This window comes from Scatophagus argus, chromosome 20, assembly GCF_020382885.2.
Source record: "Scatophagus argus isolate fScaArg1 chromosome 20, fScaArg1.pri, whole genome shotgun sequence".
In the NCBI taxonomy this organism is placed as follows: domain Eukaryota; kingdom Metazoa; phylum Chordata; class Actinopteri; family Scatophagidae; genus Scatophagus; species Scatophagus argus.
In genome coordinates, this window is record NC_058512.1 from 17989539 (window position 1) to 18015911 (window position 26373).

General features: G+C 39.1%; 3 long non-coding RNA genes across 3 annotated transcripts; 2 read left to right on the forward strand and 1 right to left on the reverse strand.

Annotated features, from left to right (window-relative positions):
• Positions 1-5275: 5275 nt before the first annotated feature.
• LOC124051971 lies at positions 5276-7220 on the forward strand. Its single transcript, XR_006841904.1, has 4 exons — positions 5276-5295; positions 6007-6081; positions 6853-6898; positions 7057-7220. It is a non-coding gene; the product is annotated as an uncharacterized LOC124051971 (long non-coding RNA).
• Positions 7221-18381: 11161 nt separating this feature from the next.
• LOC124051970 lies at positions 18382-23680 on the reverse strand. The gene is made up of 4 exons (XR_006841903.1): positions 23475-23680; positions 22948-23052; positions 22770-22857; positions 18382-22167 (listed from the first exon to the last, which is right to left on the reverse strand). It is a non-coding gene; the product is annotated as an uncharacterized LOC124051970 (long non-coding RNA).
• LOC124051969 lies at positions 18603-21153 on the forward strand. Its single transcript, XR_006841901.1, has 6 exons — positions 18603-18637; positions 19475-19542; positions 19615-19695; positions 20378-20458; positions 20756-20801; positions 20959-21153. It is a non-coding gene; the product is annotated as an uncharacterized LOC124051969 (long non-coding RNA).
• Positions 23681-26373: the final 2693 nt, after the last annotated feature.

Sequence of the window (26373 nt, forward strand, 5' to 3'; positions counted from 1 at the left end):
TGGGGCTAAAATGGCAGTTGAATGAGAACAGGTTGTTATTCAAAAAAGAGAATAAGATAATGAATAAGCTTAAAGATAGCAGGAAAATCCTTGTGATTTATTGGGCATGGCCAAAGAGATCTTGCTGACTGAACTTGCACTAAACTTCACATCAATAGTTTGCCTTTAATGACGTGCTGTCAGGCTTCTTCAGTTCTGAACTGAAGAAGCCTTTCGGATGAGAGGTGAAACATCTTCCTAAAGATATCCGGTTGCCTTTGCTTTTAGCACTTCAATTAACTGAACAGTGCAGTCATATATACAGCTATCCTCATAACATAACTGAGAGAGATTATTTCTGCATCTGTCTGTTCATTGAAAAATCCTACTCATTGTGCCTCATATGTGTCCATTTCATTCTGTCTTTAAGAGGTGTTGTCCTCCTTGTAAGTACATTCACACTCATGTTTTCTGGGCATTTTTACCTTTTTTTCTTATATGTTTTTACTTGTGTTTTTCTCGCAGCATTAACAAGGACTGGGAAAATCGTGTGCTAGCCAGCAGTGGAAAAGGAAAAAGGGTGGAGAGGAAAATTAAACCAGCTGAGAATCAGATAGACAGCAACAATGTCTGGAAGAGCAAGCAAGCCCAGGTTACTCCTACTCTTCCTCTTGGTGCAGGTTCATGTTTGTTCCGCAGACCAGGAAGCCAGAAAGGAGGCTTCTCCGCTCTAGCCCCCAACTACAAGAACAAAAATATGCAGAACAAGAATTCAAACAGGCTACAGTTACTCATGTTCATCACCCAGACTCAACCTTCTGCTATGGTGTGGGGGAAGTCATGGAAATACAACAAATATTTACCATCACCAGAAGAGGATGCTGGAGCTACATCAGACTGGGGCAAGTGCTGGATGTTCGCTACTCAGCAGCCATACTCTGAAGAAGGCAAACCTTGGCTAAATGGGCCCAATATGTCAGATCCTCATAGTTTTCATCTCTGGAAGAAACCTGACTACAGGGTGCTGGAATCACAAGACCTACACTTAAGTCTGCCCATTGATGAGTGGCAGATGTCCTGGAGAAGATCTGATAAAAACAACAAAAAGATGGATACAAATGAACAGAATGTGTCAAAATCTGGATTCTTCACCTTGTTGGTGGAGACTCTGCACCACAATGAAGGCTTGTGCTCATTAGAGTGGAATGAGTCATGGAGATCCATGAAGCCAGCAACTCAGCAACATGATTTTATTATTACAAATTGTGGTCAGATGAGTGAGCGTATTACTGACAAACAAGATAAGGATAGTGACATCAGTTCTAAGTGGGAAGAGTGTTGGAGGCTTGTCAACCACCATGCTTGCAACCAATCCAAGCTGCCTCAAGTTCAAAGGTCTTGCGGTTCAGAGTGGGCTAGCTCATGGAGAGCAGCCATAGAAGTCTTCAACAACCACAAGAATTCTGGGCAAGATCACTGTGAAACCTATGATGATCACAGCCAGCAGAATGAATCACATTTCCATAAAGTAAAAAGTGTGTCTCATGAGCAGAAGGACAGAGATCCATACTGTCAGCTCTGCAGTGAATTTAAAACTCTGTCTGAGTGGAGCAAGTCATGGCAGGTGACTAAAAACAACTCTAACCCATGTGAAGAAATTGAGAAAGTCCTGAAGATGGAGAATGCAAAGAGGCATTACATAACATCAGAGAAAACTGACCCGTGCTTTGAGCATTTGAAAGATAATGTGATATATCATCCAAAGAGAGAATTAACCATAGAACCCCTGGTTCATCTTAAATGCATGAAAAATATCTTAGCTGCTTCAGAATGGAGAGACTCCTGGAAAACGCTGAAACACAGAATGAAGACGGAGAGAAGAATGAGACCTGACCCTTTGAGACCTTTCAGAGCATCTGAAAAGGTGGAGGAAAGAAAGCTTATTGCCTCAGATTGGAAAGAGGCATGGAAACTCACCTGTCAAAGTCTCTGTCAGAAAGCTGAACTGTGGCAGCAGGATTGGTCTGTTATATCCCATATCAGAGGAGATCATGCAAGGGACCAGAGCCACTTCACACCTGTTGAACTCCCCAAGAATGGACCCACCGGGGAGCAAAGCTGGGGAGAATCTTGGATGTTTTTGAGGCCCCAGCACCAATCAGAACCAGGGCAGGGTAGAACACACATCAGCCATAGAGGGACATTTGTTGCTTCCCACCATCCCCATCCGGATGATTCACTTACACATAGGTCAATCACATATGCTACGTCAGTCTCTGACTGGCAGGAAGCCTGGATGGTTTCAGAAACTGATTTCCTCCATGACAAACCCTCTTTAATCCAGTGGAGGGAAGCCTGGAAGTGGTCCTTCAACACAGAGCACTGCACTGCTGGACAGCTGTCCAGAGACAAAGGGGAGGATGTATTGATGGTGATCCAACCACAGAGAGCCACAGCGATTATGAGCCAATCTTTTGATAAGCAGATATTCAGGAAAAGATATCCTGAGAATCAGTGGAACGCTTCTTGGAGATCCAGATCACTTCTGAACCATGAACACAGTCATTACAGATCCTCAGGGATACCTGGGAAAAGCATGAGCAGCACTACTCAGCAGCAGCATGCCATTTCCAGTGGGAATGAATCCAAGTGGGGAATGTCATTCAGGCTTGCCAACCCCATGTCACATGTGGAGCAACCCTGGATGAAGTCCCCCCCTAACTTGTGTCAGTATGCAGTCATGTGGTTAAGAGGAAAGGACATACAAAACAACATCAACAACTTTGGCAACAACGCTGCAACACGCCAGCTTTGGGGAAGCTCCCATCAGTTCCTGCAGGAGGCCAGTACACATACCACATCCAAATCTAACTCTAAGGAAAATGTTGACCCTATGGTGATTATAACAAAAAAGATCAAAACAAGAAGGTATTTGTTTTCTAACATTGAGGAAGAGAAACAGTCAGAGAGGAAGTGGGCAGGATGCCACCTGTTGGCTAAAACCCAACCACGTCCCAAGAAAAGCCTCACTTCAATGAAGAAGCTCAAGATGGAGATTGAAAACGAAAACAAGTTCTTGAGAGAGTGGGCAGAGTCTTGGAGGTTCTTGGTCTGTCCTGGTAGCCTGAAAAAGCAAATATTTGTCAAGTCATTCTCAGGCTGGGATGAATCATGGAAGTTCCTCCTTCCATTGTACCAGCTGATGAATTGCCCCAAGGCCAAATAGAAGGCATGACTTGGTCAACTTTTAGCTCAGGCAAATCAGATGGAATATTTTCTTCAGACTTCAACCATGAGATAACCTGAAGCATTAAAACAGGCCACATACAAGTCATGTCAATAAATGAAAAAACAAAAAATAAAAGTAAATACTGTGACTGCTGCACTACCTGCAGTTTTTCTTTGTTTTCCACAATTTGAGAATTTATGTGAAATGGAATGAAAGTTAGAAAGCATCAGCATTCATAGTGCATATTTCTGCAGTATATCACAAAAATACACACATCTCAAAATTACAAGTTACGTAAAAAACAATTCAAGACTACAAATATTACTTCAAATGGTTTACTAAAGAATACTCCATACCTAAATAGATCCAAAATGTGTTCATAGGTAGCTTATGATCAAAGTTGACGAAAATTTGGTTCGAAGCATACTACATTTTTTTGTTTGTTTGTTTTTTATTGTGTAAAACACTTTGAGCTACATTATTCTTGCATGAAAAGTGCTACACGCACAAAGTTAAACACATCCTGTGATATCCAAAACCAAATTTGTGCAGTACACAATATTCTTGTTCAGCTTTGTTGCATCACCAACTGAATGCACACAAGTTCCTGTGACAAAACCTGCAAGGCATAGAGTTTGTGTTGCTGGGTTCATTTGGAGGCATTCCAAACATACGACTTAACAAGTTTGCATCTATAACATGTTCCCTCAGTTGAGAATCTGTATCACTTCAATAGAATGTGGTCTGAAAAAGCAAATGAATAGCTTTTATCTGCAATCACTCTTTCTTTATGAAGAGGACTCCTTGCATTTCTGGCACATACATGTGGGTCTATGGGATTTGCAAGAATGGTGATGCCATTTCCACAGGAGTGGAATATTGAAGGGGTGGCTGTCTTTATACTTCATCTAAATTAGAAGGGTCAGGGCTGGTTAGGCATGCAGCACATGTTCACATGGGGATCTAGCTAAGGTAAACGAGGGTCACCTTCTTGACACTGAAAACCCTGGCTTTAGCCTCAAGATACTTTCCTTAAAAGGCATAACTACATGTATTATCAGTCTCATGCAAGAAGGCGTATAGCCACAAACCTGAGCTTTGCACAACAAAATGGCATGAATGCAACCGGAAACACAATACTTTGTTGGGACCCATTGCTTTCATGTTGAATAAATGAAGTCTTTCAGTTTGACATTACCTCAGTAGAGTCATGACTGAAGTGGGCAATACTAATATACTAACAGAAGAGTGGAAACAAACAGAACAAGCTGCAAAGAAAACAGTGAGATGGAAGAATTTAAATATGTTCTTTTCCCAACTCTTAATCACATATTAAACAGCAACTATTCAATTAACTATTAAGCATGTGTGATCATTACAGCCTGAGGGCTTTCACGTGAGACTACCCTTGTTAACACACACACACTCACAAACACACACATCTAGACTGGCAAATAAAGAGCAGCTGGATTGGTGTGAGACATCCAGGTCAGAGTGCAGCTACTGAAGGTGAGTTCACACATTGCACATCATTCTCTACTCCTGCCCTCTGTGCTCTCAACTCAGCTCAACTGCTCATTTAGCATTGGTGTGTTTTTAGTGTAGAAAACAAGTTGCAAGAGACAGTATAGACTTAAATTGAACTTATTCTTCTTGATGAGAGAATCTGAGAATCTGTGAAAAAATTCAGAATATAAAGAGTGAAATCCGACCTTGTTTGTGGTTAGAGTAGTCCTGTCAACAGCTTTACAGATGTCTCTTTTATAATGTTGCTCTGTGGGGAAAATGTTTTTTGTTTCAATAATTTAAATAAGCAATAAGACTAACTCTGTCTGCTCTCTGTACTGTACCAGCTCAGCCATCCATGGTGTCAGAGATGTTGGGCAAAAATGTATCAATAGACAGGAGGACCACTTCAGCTGCATGCTTCTTATCTTGCAGAACCATGAAGACTGTGATCTTCTTACTCTTACTGAGCACCGTCGCACAGACTTCAAGTCTGACACAGGGTAAATAAAGAAGAAGGTGTATCTCAATGTTAGTATTTAGCAATGAAGTAAAATTTTAAGGATCAATGTGGCCACGAGGTAAGAGTCTACATCTACAACAAACTGGTTAAATCTAAAAAACATCAGAACAACAACAGAAACCAAAACAAACATGTAAATGGAGCAGGAGGAGGCAGCAGAGAGGTTTCATTAGCTGATACTCAGTAGAGGAGCCAGACTGTTCAGCTGCTAAATACATGATGGATTTCATCAGCTGTTTGTTCAGATGGAACAAAGAAGACTTAAACCTGATAATAAGAGCATACAACTTTTGTTGTCTGTGCTAGTGTGTGTTAGTGACAGTGAGTTGAGTTATTCTTCTTTTCATATTAATAGGTTTGGGTATTATAGCTCAGTGCTCTCTGTTCCAAATGAAAGTTGACATCAAATGTCCTCATCAATTTATCTGCTTTATTTACTATTTTATTGTATACATTTTAAAAGATATTTTTTCCAGAGTTCTGTCTAAAGTTGAATTCAGAGAAAATTTGACGTTTGAGAATTTTGGGTTAAAAGATGTTTTATATAAAAAAAAACATGTTTATATCTCTCATAGTATTTTACTGCAAACAATCTTGTTGTGATATGATTACTGAACTTCAAAGTACTGATATTTTAATGATGATAGTATAAAAATAAATAGAGTTATATATATTATAATACCTAATCATATGAATGAAACAAAAGACAAAAGGTTTATCTCAATATCAGTATTTAGCAATGAAGTAAAATTTTAACTCTGTACTGCAGATGCGACTGAAGACCCCGAGAGTCATAACACACCCTACAAGATATACGCACGCTCAAGATCAAGGAGGCCACTAAGTAAGTCTGAGTCTACATCTACAATAAACTGGTGAAATCTAAAAAACATCAGAACAACAACAGAAACCAAAACAAACATGTAAATGGAGCAGGAGGAGGCAGCAGAGAGGTTTCATTAGCTGATACTCAGTAGAGGAGCCAGACTGTTCAGCTGCTAAATACATGATGGATTTCATCAGCTGTTTGTTCAGATGGAAAAAAGAAGACTTAAGCTGTTGTCTTGTTTTTCAGGTGTCTCAGAGCCTGTTTGATATATGGTAGATATATAGCAGAATGTAATGAACCCCCTGACAGTAAACTGAGAGCTCTCCATCAGTTCAGCCCCTTTTAGACACACTTTTTCTGACCTGTAATTTTTCCATATCACTTTCAACATGCCAAAGCCTGACTTCTGTCTAATGTAAATCCAGCAGCTCAAGGTTAAAGTCTTTTTTGCATCACTGTAACACAGGTGTTATATCTGCCTTCAACTATTATGCACAAATTATTATTATGCAGCAATGTTACATGTCTTATGTTTGAAAAGAGCTTTGCTCATATGTGTGACAGGAAGTGAAGATTCACCTTATCCTTTTTTTCTTAGAAATGACCTTCAGTCAATTTCAAAAGTGGAAGTGGAAAGTTTTGTCTGTGACAACTATAAATACTACTACAACAAAATCATATATGCATGTATGACAGATGCAGCAATTCAAACAAAGCTTAGCTTCTGTCGCCTTTAGCACACAGTGTGGAAGTCACATACTGACATCTGAGGTCCTGCCTTTTCAGAATTGCCCATCTGGATTAAAAACAAGTGAGTGTGCTACAATCACAGGTAGGTCAATTTGTTGAAATTTATTGAAATAATTTTATATTCTCAACTTCTTGCTTTCATGTTTGAGCTTTGTATTTCAATATGTTACCTGAAATCTTGCATGTTGATGATTTAACTTTGTTTAAAGCTTCTCCCTGCTGCACCGTGATCCTGGACAGCTGCGTCGTCATGACAACGAATAGCAGCGCTGGAGGACAACACTGTGAACATCGGTCTCAGTGTGACACAACTCATGAAGAACCTCCATCATCATCATATCATCCAGTGTCAAGTTAACAATAATAAATATGCAATGGTCTGTTAGCCTTTCAAAATAAAACTTGCTGAGAAACATTACTCATATTATCAAATATTACGACTTCTGGGCCGTTAATGTTGTGAAATGGTCATAGTTTTATTAGGTTGTTAGGAAGAAAACCTACCTGGATGATTTTAAGAAAAGATCATGCTTTGGTCAAACCAACTTTAACATTTGGCTGTGCAGAGGATTCAAACCTGAATCTCCTGAAGGAAAGTCCTATGTATGACCCACCTAAGCACCTCAGTCACCTCCTGACTTGGATTTACCTCCCTCTTTATTCCACTACACACAAGGGTGCTTCCACAAATAACACTAGAAGGGTTATTAGAACATCATACTTAGAAGCAACCATTACAGGCTGGACAAACTGAAGTATTTGTAAATGTGAAATATTGTATGTAAGTGAAGGATTAAGTTTGGGTTCTGTTTGTTAATCCAGCTGGTTCAATGTTGACAGATATACAGACTGCAGTACAGTACAGCAGTACAGATTTTATCAATGGTTCACTTCTCCACTCTAGCCCCCAACTACAAGAACAAAAATGTGCATGACAAGTCAAGTCAACTTTATTTGTATAGCCCATTTTTACAGGCAGTTTGTCTCAAAGGGCTTTACATAACATCAGCAACATCCTCTGCCCTTTAACCCTCACATCGACTAAGGAAAAACTCCCAGAAAAACCTTTAACAGGAAAAAATGGGAGAAACCTCAGGGTGAGCAACAGAGGAGGGATCCCTCACCCAGGACGGGCAGACGTGCAATGGATGTTGTAAAGGCAGGAAAGCAGTTAACAACATGAGAATGACATTACAAAGTAAAACAAAATTTCAACTGTTTAGTTTCATTTTTGATACCACCTCAGTATGGTTTTAGCATTTCACAAGACTGAAATCATAATAGTGAAATTATAATGAACTACTGTGTCATTCATGTATGTTTTATGTGCTGTTGAAAATCACTATCCTATCAATTCTATTCAGTTCAATTTCGGCCCGCAGGGAGAACCACCCTGCTGATAGTCGGTGCACAAAAGAATGAATGACAGGCAGATGTCAACAATACACATTGGGTTGGTCATAGAGCCGGCTACAGTTCAACATGAAGATCTGGATGGAGAGATACCTGCAGAAAGATACAGAGAGAGAGAGAGAGAAAGGGAGGGAGAGACACAAAACTACGAAGAGAACTGAACAAGCAGTTAGTGACATAAAATAATGAACTGCATGTTAATCTGACGAGGGGAGAGGATAGAAGAGGAAAAGGAGGAGGGGAAACTGCTTGGTGGATCATGTTTGTGTCCCCCGGCAGCATAGGCCTATAGCAGCTTAGCTAAGATAGAGATTTAAAGATTAACAGTTAGTCAGACCTATTCTACCTGTGGCTATTTATCATGAGGTGAGTGAAACTATGCCTACCAGCCCTACACACTTTATTTGGTGCTAACTATATGCTTTACTAAACAGAAAGGTTTTAAGTTTAGTCTTAAAAGTGGAGGTGGTGTCTGCCTGTCGAACCCAGATTGGCAACTGGTTCCACAGCAGGGGTGCCTGATAGCTAAAGGCTCGTCCTCCCGTTCTACTTTTATAAATTCTGGGAACTGTAAGTAAACCTGCACTCTGTGATCTGAGTGATCTATTGGGAATATATGGGACTATTAGATCCTGCAGGTATGATGGGGCGAGTCCATTTAGGGCCTTATATGTAAGTAGGAGAATTTTAAAGTCTATTCTGAATTTTACCGGAAGCCAGTGAAGAGAAGCTAAGATGGGGGAGATATGATCCCTTTTACTGATTCCTGTTAAAACTCTAGCTGCTGCATTCTGGATCAGCTGCAGGTTATTAATAGAATAATTTGAACATCCTGACAACAGTGAGTTGCAGTAGTCCAGCCTAGAAGTAACAAAAGCATGGACAAGTTTTTCAGCATCACTTTGAGAGAGGACGCTCCTAATCTTAGCAATATAACGGAGGTGAAAGAAGGCGGTCTTAGAGATCTGTTTGATGTGATGGATAAATGACAAGTCCTGATCGAAGATAATGCCGAGAATTCAAACAGGCTACAGTTACTCGTGTTCATCACCCAGACTCAAGCTTCTGCTGTGGTGTGGGGGAAGTCATGGAAATACAACAAATACTGTATTTACCATCACCAGAAGAGGGTGCTGGAGCTACATCAGACTGGGTCTGAATCAATGGAACGCTTCTTGGAGATCCAGATCAGTTCTGAATCATAAACACAGTCATTACAGATCCTCAGGGATACCTGGGAAAAGCATGAGCAGCACTACTCAGCAGCAGCATGCCATTTCCAATGGGAATGAATCCAAGAGGGGAATGTCATTCGGACTTGCCAACCCCATGCCACATGTGGAGCAACCCCACAGGCCACGTACAAATCATGTCAATAAATGAAAAAACAAAAAATAAAAAAACCCCACTGTGACTGCTGCACTACCTGCAGTTTTTCTTTGTTTTCCACTAGTTGAGAATTTATGTGCAACGGAATGAGGGTTAGAAAGCATCAGCATTCATAGTGTATATTTCTGCAGTATACCGCAAAAATACACACATTTCAAAATTGCAAGTTATGTAAAAAACAATTCAAGACTACAAATATTACTTCAAATGGTTTACTAAAGATTACTTAATATCTAAACAGAATGCCTAAAACAATCCAGAATGTGTTCATAGGTACCTTATGATCAAAACTGCTGAAAATTTGATTCCAAGTATTTTTTTTATAACATTGAATATTCATGATTAAATGAACAACAATGAAAGTTAATGCGTGGGAAAACCTTCTGTGAGAAGGTGAGCAACCCCTTCTCACGGTCTCCCACGAGGGACGCGGTTTTGGTGACGCTGCGAGGCAGCGTTGGAAATTAAAATTAAAAAAGACTTTTTGGAGTTTGTGGCGCATGTATACGCGGATGCGTGTGCGCACACACATACACACACACGCACGCACACGGAGAAATGGACTCTGTCGTCAGTTATATGGTTATATATGTTTTAAATGCTTGGTGACATGTTTGGCGTGGCGTACGCCATGGACGCTTCGGCGCTGTAGAATCAGCCCGCTGCATCGCTCACTGCCTACAGCCACAACTCACCCATGTCAGTTTTCTCCCCGGTTTAGCATCCAGGCGTGTGGTGAGGTACCCACTACTCGTCCACCTCTTCAGTTCAGTTTGCAAAGACTCTGGTTTTTCATACACTCATAGTCACCTGCATTCCCGGTCCGGCTCCACTGCTCCTCTGCGGAAGCGCGCGCCGCTGCAGGGGCGGACTTTATTGGGCACAGGGTAAGGGGGCACGTCCCATTGCACTCAGGGGGTTTTTATTTTCTTATGGTGTTGGCTATGTGGTGTTTGTGTAAAATTATTGTATGGTGTGTAAATATTTGGTGTGTGGATAAATTGAATAATGCATTATTTATTTTTTTGTATTCATTTATTATGATTAGTGTATTGGATGGACCATTATGTAAATTTGTGCAGTACACAGTATTCTTGCTCAGCTTTGTTGCATCGCCAACTGAATGCACACAAGTTCCTGTGACAAAACCTGCAAGGCATAGAGTTTGTGTTGCTGGGTTCATTTGGAGGCATTCCAAACATACGACTTAACAAGTTTGCATCTATAACATGTTCCCTCAGTTGAGAATCTGTATCACTTCAATAGAATGTGGTCTGAAAAAGCAAATGAGTAGCTTTCATCTGCAATCACTCTTTCCTTATGAAGAGGACTCCTTGCATTTCTGGCACATACATGTGGGTCTATGGGATTTGCAAGAATGGTGATGCCATTTCCACAGGAGTGGAATATTGAAGGGGTGGCTGTCTTTATACTTGATCTAAATTAGAAGGTTCAGGGCTGGTTAGGCATGCAGCACATGTTCACATGGGGATCTAGCTAAGGTAAACGAGGGTCACCTTCTTGACACTGAAAACCCTGGCTTTAGCCTCAAGATACTTTCCTTAAAAGGCATAACTATTATCAGTCTCATGTAAGAAGGCGTATAGCCACAAACCTGAGCTTTACACAACAAAATGGCATGAATGCAACCGGAAACACAATACTTTGTTGGGACCCATTGCTTTCATGTTGAATAAATGAAGTCTTTCAGTTTAACATTACCTCAGTAGAGTCATGACTGAAGTGGGCAATACTAATATACTAACAGAAGAGTCAAAACAAACAGAACAAGCTGCAAAGAAAACAGTGAGAAGGAAGAATTTAAATATGTTCTTTTCCCAACTCTTAATCACATATTAAACAGCAACTATTCAATTAACTATTAAGCATGTGTGATCATTACAGTCTGAGGGCTTTCACCCGAGGCTACCCTTGTTAACATACACACACACTCACAGACACACACCAGACTGGCATTTCAATGATCAGAATAATATAAATAAAGAGCAGCTGGATGGGTGTGAGACATCCAGGTCAGAGCAGCAGAGTGCAGCTACTGAAGGTGAGTTCACACATTGCACATCATTCTCTACTCCTGCCCTCTGTACTCTCAACTCAGCTCAACTGCTCATTTAGCATTGGTGTGTTTTTAGTGTAGAAAACAAGTTGCAAGAGACAGTATAGACTTAAATTGAACTTATTCTTCTTGATGAGAGAATCTGAGAATCTGTGAACATAACTGATGGTACTGTAAAATTGACTTTCTGAGTGCATATCAACCATCTGTTGTACTGTGTGTTGCAGCAGAGCAGACCTTACACATATGCCAGATCAATTGCGCATGTCAATACCAACACGTTCCCAACACAGCTCACTGAATATCTACATTCTATCACTTCCTTGTGCATTACAACCAGACACGCAAGATGCCCAATGACTTCTGTAGCTGACGCGGAAAGGCTTAGCATGTGCTTGACATCCATCCATCCATTTTCTATACTGCTTATCCGTCAGGGTCGCGGGGGAGCTGGAGCCTATCCCAGCTGACTATGGGCGAGAGGCGGGGTTCACCCTGGACTGGTGCTTCACATGAAAAGCTATTTTGGTTAAGTTAAGGCACAGAATGGTTAGGTGTGGGAAAAGATGAATGAAATGCTGAGAGATGTTGAGAAGCTGGTATTTGACACTCTTGGAATGACGCTGGGCTCTCAGTACCATTAAAACTCTATCCTCCCTAAATATTAATATCAAATCACAGTGATATCAGCTGAAACAACTGAGTTCTAGATATTTTGGTTCAGCCGTGTAATTCTATAATGTTGTTACTCTGCTTTATTATTAGGCTTGGAAAACGTTAGTAATATTAAACCTTTATGGTTTAAAAATTCAGAATATAAAGAGTAAAGTCTGACCTTGTTTGTGGAGTAGAGTTAGAGTAGTCCTGTCAACAGTTTAACAGATGTCTCTTTTATAATGTTGCTCTGTGGGGAAAATGCTTTTTTTGTTTCAATAATTTAAATAAGCAATACGACTAACTCTGTCTGCTCTCTGTACTGTACCAGCTCAGCCATCCATGGTGTCAGAGATGTTGGGCAAAAATGTATCAATAGACAGGAGGACCACTTCAGCTGCATGCTTCTTATCTTGCAGAACCATGAAGACTGTGATCTTCTTACTCTTACTGAGCACCGTCGCACAGACTTCAAGTCTGACACAGGGTAAATAAACCCCATAATATGAGCATACAGCAGTTGTTGCCTGTGCTAGTGTGTGTCACTGTCAATGAGTTATTCTCCTTTTCATATTAATAGGTTTGGGTATTATAGCTCAGTGCTCTCTGTTCCCAATGAAAGTTGACATCAATTTATCTGATTTATTGAATATTTTATTGTATTGTATTTTTTCCAAAGTTCTGTCTAAAGTTGAATTTAGACAAAATTTGACATTTGAGAACTCTGGGTTTAAAGAAGTTATATATAGAAAAAAAAACATGTTTATATCTCTCATAGTATTTCACTGCAAACAATCTTATTTTGATATGATTACTGAACTTTAAAGTACTGGTATTTTAATGATAATAGTATCAAAATAATTATAGTTATATATATTATAATATCTTATCATTTGAACGAAACAAAAGACAGAAGGTGTATCTCAATATCAGTATTTAGCAATGAAGTAAAATTTTAACTCTGCACTGCAGATGAGGCTGAAGACCCAAAGAGCCGAGGTATAAACCTACCCCACTGGTTCGTCCCACGCTCAAGAATAAACAGGCCGCGAAGTAAGACTGAGTCTACATCTACAATAAACTGGTTAAATCTAAAAAACATCAGAACAACAACAGAAACCAAAACAAACATGTAAATGGAGCAGGAGGAGGCAGCAGAGAGGTTTCATTGCCTGATACTCAGTAGAGGAGCCAGACTGTTCAGCTGCTAAATACATGATGGATTTCATCAGCTGTTTGTTCAGAAGGAACAAAGAAGACTTAAACCTGATAATAAGAGCATACAACTTTTGTTGTCTGTGCTAGTGTGTGTTAGTGACAGTGAGTTGAGTTGTTCTTCTTTTCATATTAATAGGTTTGGGTATTATAGCTCAGTGCTCTCTGTTCCAAATGAAAGTTGACATCAAATGTCCTCATCAATTTATCTGATTTATTTACTATTTTATTGTATACATTTTAAAAGATATTTTTTCCAGAGTTCTGTCTAAAGTTGAATTCAGAGAAAATTTGACATTTGAGAATTTTGAGTTAAAAGAAGTTTTATAGAAAAAAAACATGTTTATATCTCTATTTTATTGCAAACAGTCTTGTTTCGATATGATTACTGGACTTTAAAGTACTAGTAGTTTAATGATAATAGTATCAAAAATAATTATAGTTTTATATATATTATAATACCTAATCCTATGAATGAAACAAAAGACAGAAGGTGTATCTCAATGTTAGTATTTAGCAATGAAGTAAAATTTTTACTCTGTACTGCAGATGCGGCTGAAGACCCAAAGAGCAAAGATATAGACATACGTCACTGGATCATCGCACACTCAGGAGTAATGAGGCCACGAAGTAAGTCTGAGTCTACACCTACAACAAACTGGCTAAATCTAAAAAACGTCAAATGTCCTCATCAATTTTTCTGAAAAGAGCTTTGCTCATACGTGTGACAGGAAGTGAAGAATCTCTTTATGCTTTTTTTCTTAAAAATGACCTTCAGTCAGTTTCGAAAGAGGAAGTCAAAGTTATGTCTGTGACAACTATAAATACTTCTACAACAAAATCATATATGCATGTATGACAGATGCAGCAATTCAAACAAAGCTTAGTTTCTGTCACCTTTAGCACACAGTGTGGAAGTCACATACTGACATTGGAGGTCCTGCTTTTTCAGAATTGCCCATTTGGGGTTAAAAACAAGTGAGTGTGCTACAATCACAGGTAGGTCAGTTTGTTGAAATTTATTGAAATAATTTTATATTCTCGATTTATTTTTTTCATGTTTGAGCTTTGTATTTCAATATGTTACCTGAAATCTTGCATGGTGATGATTTAACTTTGTTTAAAACTTCTCCCTGCTGCACCGTGATCCTGGACAGCTGCGTCGTCATGACAACGAAGAGCAGCGCTGGAGGACAACACTGTGAACATCGGTCTCAGTGTGACACAACTCATGAAGAACCTCCATCATCATCATATCATCCAGTGTCAAGTTAACAATAATAAATATGCAATGGTCTGTTAGACTTTCAAAATAAAACTTGCTGAGAAACACTACTCAAATATTACGACTTCTGGGCTGTTAATGTTGTGAATTGGTCATAGTTTTGTTAGGTTGTTAGGAAGAAAAACTACTTGGATGATTTTAAGAAAAGATCATGCTTTCGTGTGGTAATGCAAATTACAGTCAAACCAACTTTAACATTTGGCCATGCAGAGGATTCAAACCTGAATCTCCTGAAGGAAAGTCCTATGTATGACCCACCTAAGCACCTCAGTCACCTCCTGACTTGGATTTTCCTCCCTCCACTACACACAAGGGTGCTTCCACAAATAACACTAGAAGGGTTATATCAACATCATACTTAGAAGCAACCATTACAGGCTGGACAAACTGGAGTATTTGTAAATGTGAAATATTGTATGTAAGTGAAGGATTAAGTTTGGGTTCTGTTTGTTAATCCAACTGGTTCAATGTTGACAGATATACAGACCGCAGTACAGTACAGCAGTACAGATTTTATCAATGGCTCACTTCTCCACTCTAGTCCCCAACTACAAGAACAAAAATGTGCATGACAAGAATTCAAACAGGCTACGGTTACTTGTGTTCATCACCCAGACTCAAGCTTCTGCTGTGGTGTGGGGGAAGTCATGGAAATACAACAAATATTTACCATCACCAGAAGAGGGTGCTGGAGCTACATCAGACTGGGTCTGAATCAATGGAACACTTCTTGGAGATCCAGATCACTTCTGAACCACTTCTGAACACAGTCATTACAGATCCTCAGGGATACCTGGGAAAAGCATGAGCAGCACTACTCAGCAGCAGCATGCCATTTCCAATGGGAATGAGTCCAAGTGGGAAATGTCATTCAGGCTTGCCAACCCCATGTCACAGGTGGAGCAACCCTGGATGGAGTCCCCCCCTAACTTGTGTCAGTATGCAGTCATGTGGTTAAGAGGAAAGGAAATACAAAACAACATCAACAACTTTGGCAACAACGCTGCAACACGCCAGCTTTGGGGAAGCTCCCATCAGTTCCTGCAGGAGGCCAGTACACATACCACATCCAAATCTAACTCTAAGGAAAATGTTGACCCTATGGTGATTATAACAAAAAAGATCAAAACAAGAAGGTATTTGTTTTCCAACATTGAGGAAGAGAAACAGTCAGAGAGGAAGTGGGCAGGATGCCACCTGTTAGCTAAAACCCAACCACATCCCAAGAAAAGCTTCACTTCAATAAAGAAGCTTAAGATGGAGACTGAAAACGAAAACAAGTTCTTGAGGGAGTGGGCAGAATCTTGGAGGTTCTTGGTCTGTCCTGGCAGCCTGAAAAAGCAAATATTTGTCAAGTCATTCTCAGGCTGGGATGAATCATGGAAGTTCCTCCTTCCATTGTACCAGCTGATGAATTGCCCCAAGGCCAAATAGAAGGCATGACTTGGTCAACTTTTAGCTCAGGCAAATCAGATGGAATATTTTCTTCAGACTTCAACCATGAGATAACCTGAAGCATTAAAACAGGCCACATACAAGTCATGTCAATAAATGAAAAAACAATAAAATAAAATAAAACATTGTGACTGCTGCACTATCTGCAGTTGTTCTTTGTTTTCCACAAGTTGAGAATTTATGTGCAACGGAATGAAAGAATCAGAATCAGAATTGTCTTTATTGCCATGTAAGTGAAGAGGTTTCACATTACTAGGAATTTGTCTTAGTCATTGGTATACATATACATACATATACATGTATGCCAATGATATACATTTATGTATTTTTATGTATGCCAATGATATACATTGGCATACATAAAAGGTAAGAACGAGTAACATAATAATAGAATAGAATAAAAGAAGATAAAATTGAATAAAGTAAAACAAAATAAAATAAGATAAGTAAAATCAATATGGTTATGGAGGTAGTACAAGAGTGAGGTAATACAGAGTGGAAGTAGTGCAAGTAAGTGAGGTAAACAGTGCAAATGGTCAGCAGGTGGATCGTGACATGAGCAGGGAACAGTGACTGTACTGAATTAACTAAAGTGCAGAGCAGTATGTTAATCAGCTGGTGTTCAACAGTCCAACAGCAGAGGGGAAGAAGCTGTTCTTGTGGCGTGAGTAACCTTCTGCCTGAAGGGAATTTCTCAAAGAGTCCATGTCCAGGGTGAGAAGGGTCAGCTGTGATGAGGGTCACGCATCAGAGTCCTGGAGATATACAGGTCTTGGAGAGATGGAAGGCTGCAGCATTCATAGTGCATATTTCTGCAGTATACCACAAAAACACACACATCTCAAAATTACAAGTTACGTTTTCTCTAAGTCTATATATTGTTTTGCAGGGAAATCCTGCGAGCTGTCCCTTGAACTGTTAATGTATACTATATTTACAGTTTTACAGAAGGCTTCTTTTATAGCCAGCAGAGGTAAATGGCCAGGAAATATAACAAAAATATTCAGTAGTTCAGAAAGAGCCAAACCAAATTTGTGCAGTACACAGTATTCTTGCTCAGCTTTGTTGCATCACCAACTGAATGCACAGAAGTTCCTGTGACAAAACCTGCAAGCCATAGAGTTTGTGTTGCTGTAATTATGTGGGTTCATTTGGAGGCATTCCAAACATACGACTTAACAAGTTTGCATCTATAACATGTTCCCTCAGTTGAGAATCTGTATCACTTCAATAGAATGTGGTCTGAAAAAGCAAATGAATAGCTTTCATCTGCAATCACTCTTTCCTTATGAAGAGGACTCCTTGCATTTCTGGCACATACATGTGGGTCTATGGGATTTGCAAGAATGGTGATGCCAGTTCCAAAAGAGTGGAATATTGAAGGGGTGGCTGTCTTTATACTTGATCTAAATTTGAAGGTTCAGGACTGGTTAGGCATGCAGCACATGTTCACATGGGGATCTAGCGAAGGTAAACGAGGGTCACCTTCTTGACACCGAAAACCCTGGCTTTAGCCTCAAGATACTTTCCTTAAAAGGCATTACTACATGTATTATCAGTCTCATGCAAGAAGGCGTATAGTCACATGGCGCTCATTCGTTTCCCTCTTTCTTTGGCCTTCTGTTTAAAGTATTTAAAAGCAAAGCATTTGCAGACCAATAGTGCCTCCTGCACAGCAATGTTCATGTAAAACATAAAATTATGTGTCTGGATATCTTTATGTCTTAAATACAGATTAATTATGTTCCATGGCTGAGGCTCAGTTTTTGTATGCCAGTCCACTGGAGGCTAGAAAAAGCTTCATTATTTAGCCCTGTTAAATGTGTTCATATTTTGAGTAAAGCATTCTGTTTGTCGTGGACACTGGAATATGGATAAATTAAACCAAACCTGAGCTTTACACAACAAAATGACATGAATGCAACCAGAAACACAATACTTTGTTGGGACCCATTACTTTCATGTTGAATAAATGAAGTCTTTCAGTTTAACATTACCTGAGAAGAGTCATGACTGAAGTGGGCAATACTAATATACTAACAGAAGAGTCAAAACAAACAGAACAAACTGCAAAGAAAACAGTGAGAAGGAAGAATTTAATTTATTTTCCAACTCTTAATCACATATTAAACAGCAATTATTCAATTAACTATTAAGCATGTGTGATCCTTATAGCCTAAGGAATTTCACCTGAGACTATCCTTAATAACACACACACACGCACACACTCACACACACACATTGGCATTTCAATGATCAGAATAATATAAATAAAGAGCAGCTAGATTGGTGTGAGACATTCAGGTCAGAGAAGCAGAGTGCAGCTACTGAAGGTGAGTTAAGACATCATTCTCTACTCCTGCCCTCTGTACTCTCAACTCAGCTCAACTGCTCATTTAGCATTGGTGTGTTTTTAGTGTAGAAAACAAGTTGCAAGAGACAGTATAGACTTAAATTGAACTTATTCTTCTTGATGAGAGAATCTGAGAATCTGTGAACATAACTGATGATACTGTAAAATTGACTTTCTGAGTGCATATCAACCATCTGTTGTACTGTGTGTGGCAGCAGAGCAGACCTTACACATATGCCAGATCAATTGCGCATGTCAATACCAACACGTTCCCAACACAGCTCACTGAATATCTACATTCTATCACTTCCTTGTGCATTACAACCAGACACGCAAGATGTCCTATGACTTCTGTAGCTGACGCGGAAAGGCTTAGCATGTGCTTGACATCCATCCATCCATTTTCTATACCGCTTATCCGTCAGGGTCGCGGGGGAGCTGGAGCCTATCCCAGCTGACTATGGGCGAGAGGCGGGGTACACCCTGGACTGGTGCTTCACATGAAAAGCTATTTTGGTTAAGTTAAGGCACAGAATGGTTAGGTGTGGGAAAAGATGAATGAAATGCTGAGAGATGTTGAGAAGCTGGTATTTGACACTCTTGGAATGACGCTGGGCTCTCAGTACCATTAAAACTCTATCCTACCTAAATATTAATATCAAATCACAGTGATATCAGCTGAAACAACTGTGTAATCTTACAATGTTGTCTTCTATTTAAGTTACTCTAAGCAATAAGACTAACTCTGTCTGCTCTCTGTACTGTACCAGCTCAGCCATCCATGGTGTTTGGTGTTTGTATGCTTCTTATCTTGCAGAACCATGAAGACTGTGATCTTCTTACTCTTACTGAGCACCGTCGCACAGACTTCAAGTCTGACACAGGGTAAATAAAGAAGAAGGTGTATCTCAATGTTAGTATTTAGCAATGAAGTAAAATTTTAACTCTGTACTGCAGATGTGGCTGAAGACCCAAAGAGCCAAGGTATAAACCTACACCACAGGATCATCGGACCCTCAGGAGTAGTGAGGCCGCGAAGTAAGACTGAGTCTACATCTACAATAAACTGGTTAAATCTAAAAAACATCAGAACAACAACAGAAACCAAAACAAACATGTAAATGGAGCAGGAGGAGGCAGCAGAGAGGTTTCATTAGCTGATACTCAGTAGAGGAGCCAGACTGTTCAGCTGCTAAATACATGATGGATTTCATCAGCTGTTTGTTCAGAAGGAACAAAGAAGACTTAAACCTGATAATAAGAGCATACAACTTTTGTTGTCTGTGCTAGTGTGTGTTAGTGACAGTGAGTTGAGTTGTTCTTCTTTTCATATTAATAGGTTTGGGTATTATAGCTCAGTGCTCTCTGTTCCAAATGAAAGTTGACATCAAATGTCCTCATCAATTTATCTGATTTATTTACTATTTTATTGTATAAATTTTAAAAGATAATTTTTCCAGAGTTCTGTCTAAAGTTGAATTTAGACAAAATTTGACATTTGAGAACTTTGGCTTTATAGAAGATTTAGTATTTTATCACAAACAATCTTATTTTGATATGATTACTGAACTTTAAAGTACTGGTATTTTAATGCTAATAGTATAACAAATTATAGTTATATATATTATAATATCTTATCATTTGAATGAAACAAAAGACAAAATGTGTATCTCAATATCAGTATTTAGCAATGAAGTAAAATTTTAACTCTGTACTGCAGATGCGGCTGAAGACCCAAAGAGCCACGATATAAACATACCCCACTTTTTCATCGCACACTCAATATCAAAGAAGCGACAAAGTAAGATTGAATCTACATCACCAACAAACTGGCTAAATCTAAAAAACGTCAAATGTCCTTAGCATATGTGTGACAGGAAGTGAAGATTCACCTTATCCTTTTTTTCTTAAAAATGACCTTCATTCAGTTTCAAAAGAGGAAGTCAAAGTTTTGTCTGTGACAACTATAAATACTTCTACAACAAAATCCTATATGCATGTATGACAGATGCAGCAATTCAAACAAAGCTTAGTTTCTGTCACCTTTAGCACACAGTGTGGAATTCACATACTGACATTTGAGGTCCTGCTTTTTCAGAATTGCCCAACTGGGTTAAAAACAAGTGAGTGTGCTACAATCACAGGTAGGTCAGTTGCTGAAATTTATTGAAATATTTTTATATTCTCAATTTATTTTTTTCATGTTTGAGCTTTGTATTTCAATATGTTACCTGAAATATTGCATGTTGATGATTTAACTTTGTTCAAAACTTCTCCCTGCTGCACCGTGATCCTGGACAGCTGTGTTGTCATGACAACAAAGAAGAGCAGCGCTGGAGGACAACACTGTGAACATCGGTCTCAGTGTGACACAACTCATGAAGAACCTCCATCATCATCATATCATCCAATGTCAAGTTAACAATAATAAATATGCAATGGTCTGTTAGCCTTTCAAAATAAAACTTGCTGAGAAACATTTCTCATATTATCAAATATTATGACTTCTGGGCCGTTAATGTTGTGAAATGGTCATAGTTTTGTTAGTTTGTTAGGAAGAAAACCTACTTGGATGATTTTAAGAAAAGATCATGCTTTGGTTTGGTAATGCAAGTTAAAGTCAAACCAACTTTAACATTTGGCCATGCAGAGGATTCAAACCCGAATCTCCTGTTTATTCCACTGCACACAAGGGTGCTTCAACAAATAACACTGGAAGGGTTATTACTACATCATGTTGTGATGTGAGCCTTAGAAGCAACCATTACAGGCTGGACAAACTGAAGTGTTTGTAAATGTGAAATATTGTATGTAAGTGAAGGATTAAGTTTGGGTTCTGTCTGTTAATCCAGATGGTTCCATGTTGACAGATATACAGACTGCAGTACAGTACAGCAGTACAGATTTCATCAATGGCTCACTCTGCTTTCTGTTTATGTGTCTTTATAAAAATAGAGTCCAGTTCTGATTCTTATCTGGTTAAACTGAAAGCAAGAAGCCTGCCTGTGAGTGTTGGTGAATATGAGACAGATGGAGAAAGTGGAGAAGCAAGGTCGAGAGAAATAGAATAGAGTAGTCAGAATAGAAGGAAAGTGAAGAGGAAGTGGAGGAGGAAAGCGGAGAGAGATAGATGAAATAAGAAAGTTGCAAAATAAAATCTATTGTATACATTTCAGAGAATGCATTTCTTCTATTCCTTTTGGTCAGGTTTAACAAACCAGAATCCTCCCCATCTGAGTTAGAACTCAAGTTTGTTCAGCTGCAGTTCCTCTAATGTCAACTAGATGCTGATTCAAGAAAATTCTAAATACACTAAAGTGAAGTCAATTTATTCTGCCAAAGATCGTTTACCTTGTTGTGATGTGAGCCTGACTGCAGATTTTCTGAATCACTGATGCATTAATTAGGTTTTAAACTTTAAAGAGCTGTGTGTGTGTTCTTGCTTGATGCATCCTGGCTTTGGGTTACTGACAGGAGGAGCACTTCAAGGGTTGGATGGGCAAGAATCTCCTGTACAAAGGATAAACAACTGTGTTGGAAAATATCTTGATAATAAGAATAAGAGACTATAGCCATGTTAGCACCTCTGTGAGAATGTTCTTTCTTTGTGCTTGACACTAAATGCTAACATCAACATGCTAACATAACACAAGTACAGCTAAGGCTGATAGGAACGTCATTAGCATTAGCTGCAAACATTTGGTTATATATCAAAGTACTGTGTGCATTTAAACTTCGACCTGATGTTGGATTAAAGGTGAGCGGATTCTCGAGGTACGCATGAATAAGTGTGCAAAAAATTTACTGTGTCCAGTAGTTATTGAGATATTTCAGTGGTAGGATAATTGACCAGCATTGTCATCCATGGATTGTCAAAGATACAAACCAATGGACAAAAAAAGTTAACTGCAGCTAAAAAGGTTCACTTCAGTAAAAAAACACCACAAAGCTTGAAATGTTGTTGTGTACATTGATGATGTGAGGAAAGTTACACTTGTAGAAACATGCTAAATAGCTACATTTATTTAGTGCTTCACAATTTGCTTTCACATTTGCATTCATTCACACCCACACTCAGACTATCACATATTGTTACAATGCAAGTCACTGACCTGACCGCAGAAGCAATCTGTGCTTCAGTGTCTCATCCAAGGATCCTTCATCATGTGGATGAGGAGTGGTATGTGGAGAGGTACGACCCTGTGATTAGCAATTCAATTCAATTCAGTTTAGTTTATTTATATAGAGCCAATTCACAACAAAACTTATCTCATGACACTTTCTAATTACCAGTGTCCCGGCTTTGCTAAAGCTCACAATAAAGTTCACACTTCTCTTCATGCCAGTCGGAGCCAAGGCACATGGGTGTTGTAGTATTTAGAGCCATCTGCCAAACTGACAGAAAAAAACACCATGATTTCGTAAAAACAAAGGTCAATTAATCAAAACTAATGGTTAGAACAGTAATCACTGGTATGGTACAATTGCTGTGTTTCTATGTTGGGGAATACCAAGGAGATCTTTAACAGCAAACCTTCAAATGCCATGAAACAGTGGAGAAAAGTACGGTATGTCTGGAATTACCAGTTGCTTTCAGTTTGCAACTGCATCAGTATTTTCTGGCTCCAGGAAGTAACATGGCTGATGGCCACAATACAAATAAACAACTATATGAATATGTTTGTACATGTTGTGAAATCATTCTTTTTATGGAGATATAAGTACCCAAAAGTATAAAAATCACAGTGGGTCCTTGCAGCTTGACTCAGAGTGGTAAAAATAGTAGTGAAGCTGCCTGGCCTGCAGCTCAAACTGACCTGCAGCAGGGTGAAATGTGGATCCTGTTACAGGTGAAGGGGTCTCCTGCTGTTGCTCGACCTCAAAAAAATGACCTGTGAACAGGAGCAGCTTTATCAGGAAAGTACGCCACTTTGGCTTTGTGTTCACACCCGTAACTTGTCCAGAGCAGAGAAAGAAAGAATCCACTCTTGCCTTGTGGTTCCTGCCTGTTCAGGTTTTTACAAATAAAACAAAGAGTTGTAAACTTGAATGGAATGTAAACATGGACTGACAGCTAGCTCATTCATTGGCCAATTTCGATCATGTCAGCCTGCATCATCAGTCCCACATGGCCACAGTAGGGAATATCCAAACACTGTTTATTTTGTTGAGACATGCTGCACCTTGCTGAGTCCCATGGCTTTATTTATCTATTGGTCATGAAGAAATAGTTGTTTACAAGAAGTAGTGGTCCAGTTTCAGTGGGACCTCGTCAGTCATGAATACTGATGAGCAGCTAGAAATTACTATTACTTAGCACTTATTTATATAATATAATTATATCGATATTAATGATATTGATATTGATATAATCCATATATATATATATATGGTATAACCTTCACCACCATCAGTTGTGGTGAAGAACAAATGGTGAAATGGAAGTTATCACTATATTATATATATATATATATATATATATATATATATATATATATATAACTCCAGTGAATCATTTCTAGTGAGAAATTATATAAACTATATTTGTGGGGGAAATGACTTGACTAATATTCCAAAACTGATTTGAGAGGTAACAGGCTTTGACCTTTGACCATCAAAATCAAATCAGTTCATCCATGATGAATAATCAGGATAGAGACATGACAATGCTTGTCCTCTCCACTTGTCCAAATATGCAATAGTTACAATGCAAAACTCAAAGCTTCAAAGCGGCAGCCCAGAACCCGCTTGGTTTGGAGGGAGCGAGGTACAGATCTGTTTCTGTTCCTGACTCTGGATGTGCCTCACAGAAATGTACCTTGGGAACTGTAGTTGACTTGTGTCCTTCAGTTTTATGTCCACAGGTTTGAACAGGTACTTTTAACTCTTTACTGAAAACCATTTAAGTAACACAGTTGTTCATCTTTTGCAATGATGATCTATGAAAGACAGAACAAGATTTTTCCTGCTGGAACCCTGAACACCCATAACGCTCTCTGACAGTTGTTACACTGACTGGCTGCCTTACTACAAAGCTTCTACTTGGATATGTCTCTGCTGTGCAGAATGACCCTGGATCACTGACAGCACTGATTTCTGACTGGCCCAGAAATGCTAACTGCTGCCCTGTTTCTTTTGGTTGTTGCACCTGTTGAATACAGATCCATTTCACATAAGTGATCTCAGTCAATTCAAGACACTTCTCTGCGTTTCCGGTCTGCCCACTGCTCTCCTCCTGTTTGCCTCACCCCCAAAACTAAATTTAGAGCTGCAGCTCTGGATCTGTCAGCGTGTGATGTAAAAATAGCAGAGGGGGAAGCCAGCTCACCCCAGCGCAAATATACAGGACACACGAAGTGGAAGCTCGTAAAAGTCAACAGACTGAAGACAAACAAAAAGACAGACAGGTTCCTTTGTAGCTGCTGAAAAGATTAGAGACAGGCTAAGAGACGGAGACAGACAGACAGTGTACACATAGTATGGTTCACTTTAATATATACTGTGTACAACTGGGGATGTAAACAGACAGACAGGCACACTGCAGAGAAACAGAAACACATCAGGTAAGTCAGGATTGGTTTACTGATTTCTATGAATTTATTGAACCTGAAAATTCCAAATGACAATTACTTTATATTTCTAAACAGTGCTATTGGAATGACTTTTGAAGTAGCCTGTTCAGCAATCTCTGTGTTAAACTAGGGATAGGCTGGACACTCTGGAAGGACTGATATAAAAGGGAAAGCAGAGGGTCATGTGACTGGCAAAGGCAGCCATAGACAATTTCAAAGCTAATTTGCACATCTAAGTCTAAGTTTACAGGTACTGGGGAGTATGGTTTTTATTAATGTGAAAATAATTGTACAAAATCTTAACTCCATCCAGAGGGAGTTGTGTGAAGTCTGATGAATAAAATAAAACCAGTGGATCATGAAATACAAATGATGCTGATTTTTTCCCACCTCTGTTAAGCAACACATGTTCCTATCATAAACCAGGCTTTTTTGACGTTGCTAGCGACCATATAGCTATCACCACTGACAACTGTTGAGAGGATTGTTATTTGATTCTCAGCAACTTTAATCAGTGACTTCACTTATATCATCATGGACAGGGTGTTGCTGGGAGGAGGCCTGAGCTCATTTCCTAAATTTAAGTCATCGCCGCTTGGATAAGTCAGCCTCATTCATCAACACAGACAGTAAATCCCAGAGTCCATCCTCCAGGCAGACAGGGATTAAAAGCTCTGACCATTTTTTATAGAAATACTTCAATAATATCTCAAATCTTTCATCACGTTTATTGTTTTATTATTCAACTTTAGATTTTGTCAGTTACATTACATTTGCATGGAAATGCATTTGGAAGCAGGATGTGCTTTGTTGTTGTGTTCAAATACAGCTGAGATTTCTTAAATTAAACTAATATGATTTTCATGATACCCTTGTTTGCTTTTTGTACAAAAAAGCATCTCAATATGGACAAAACAACACTTTTGTGAAGCAATATCTCTAGCGCAGTGGTGTTTTCTTGTTGTTTCTCCTTGAGGCACATTGCTGAGCTAAGTTTAATTATAGTGTGACGCCTGTCGTCTTGTCTCCCAGTTTCACGAGTCAGTCTTCAACAAGACACTGAACTGAGAAGCGGACCAAAACTGAAGTTGAACGTGAATTCAACCTATGGCTTTACATTTGATTTCATGTGTCTGTCTAGAGG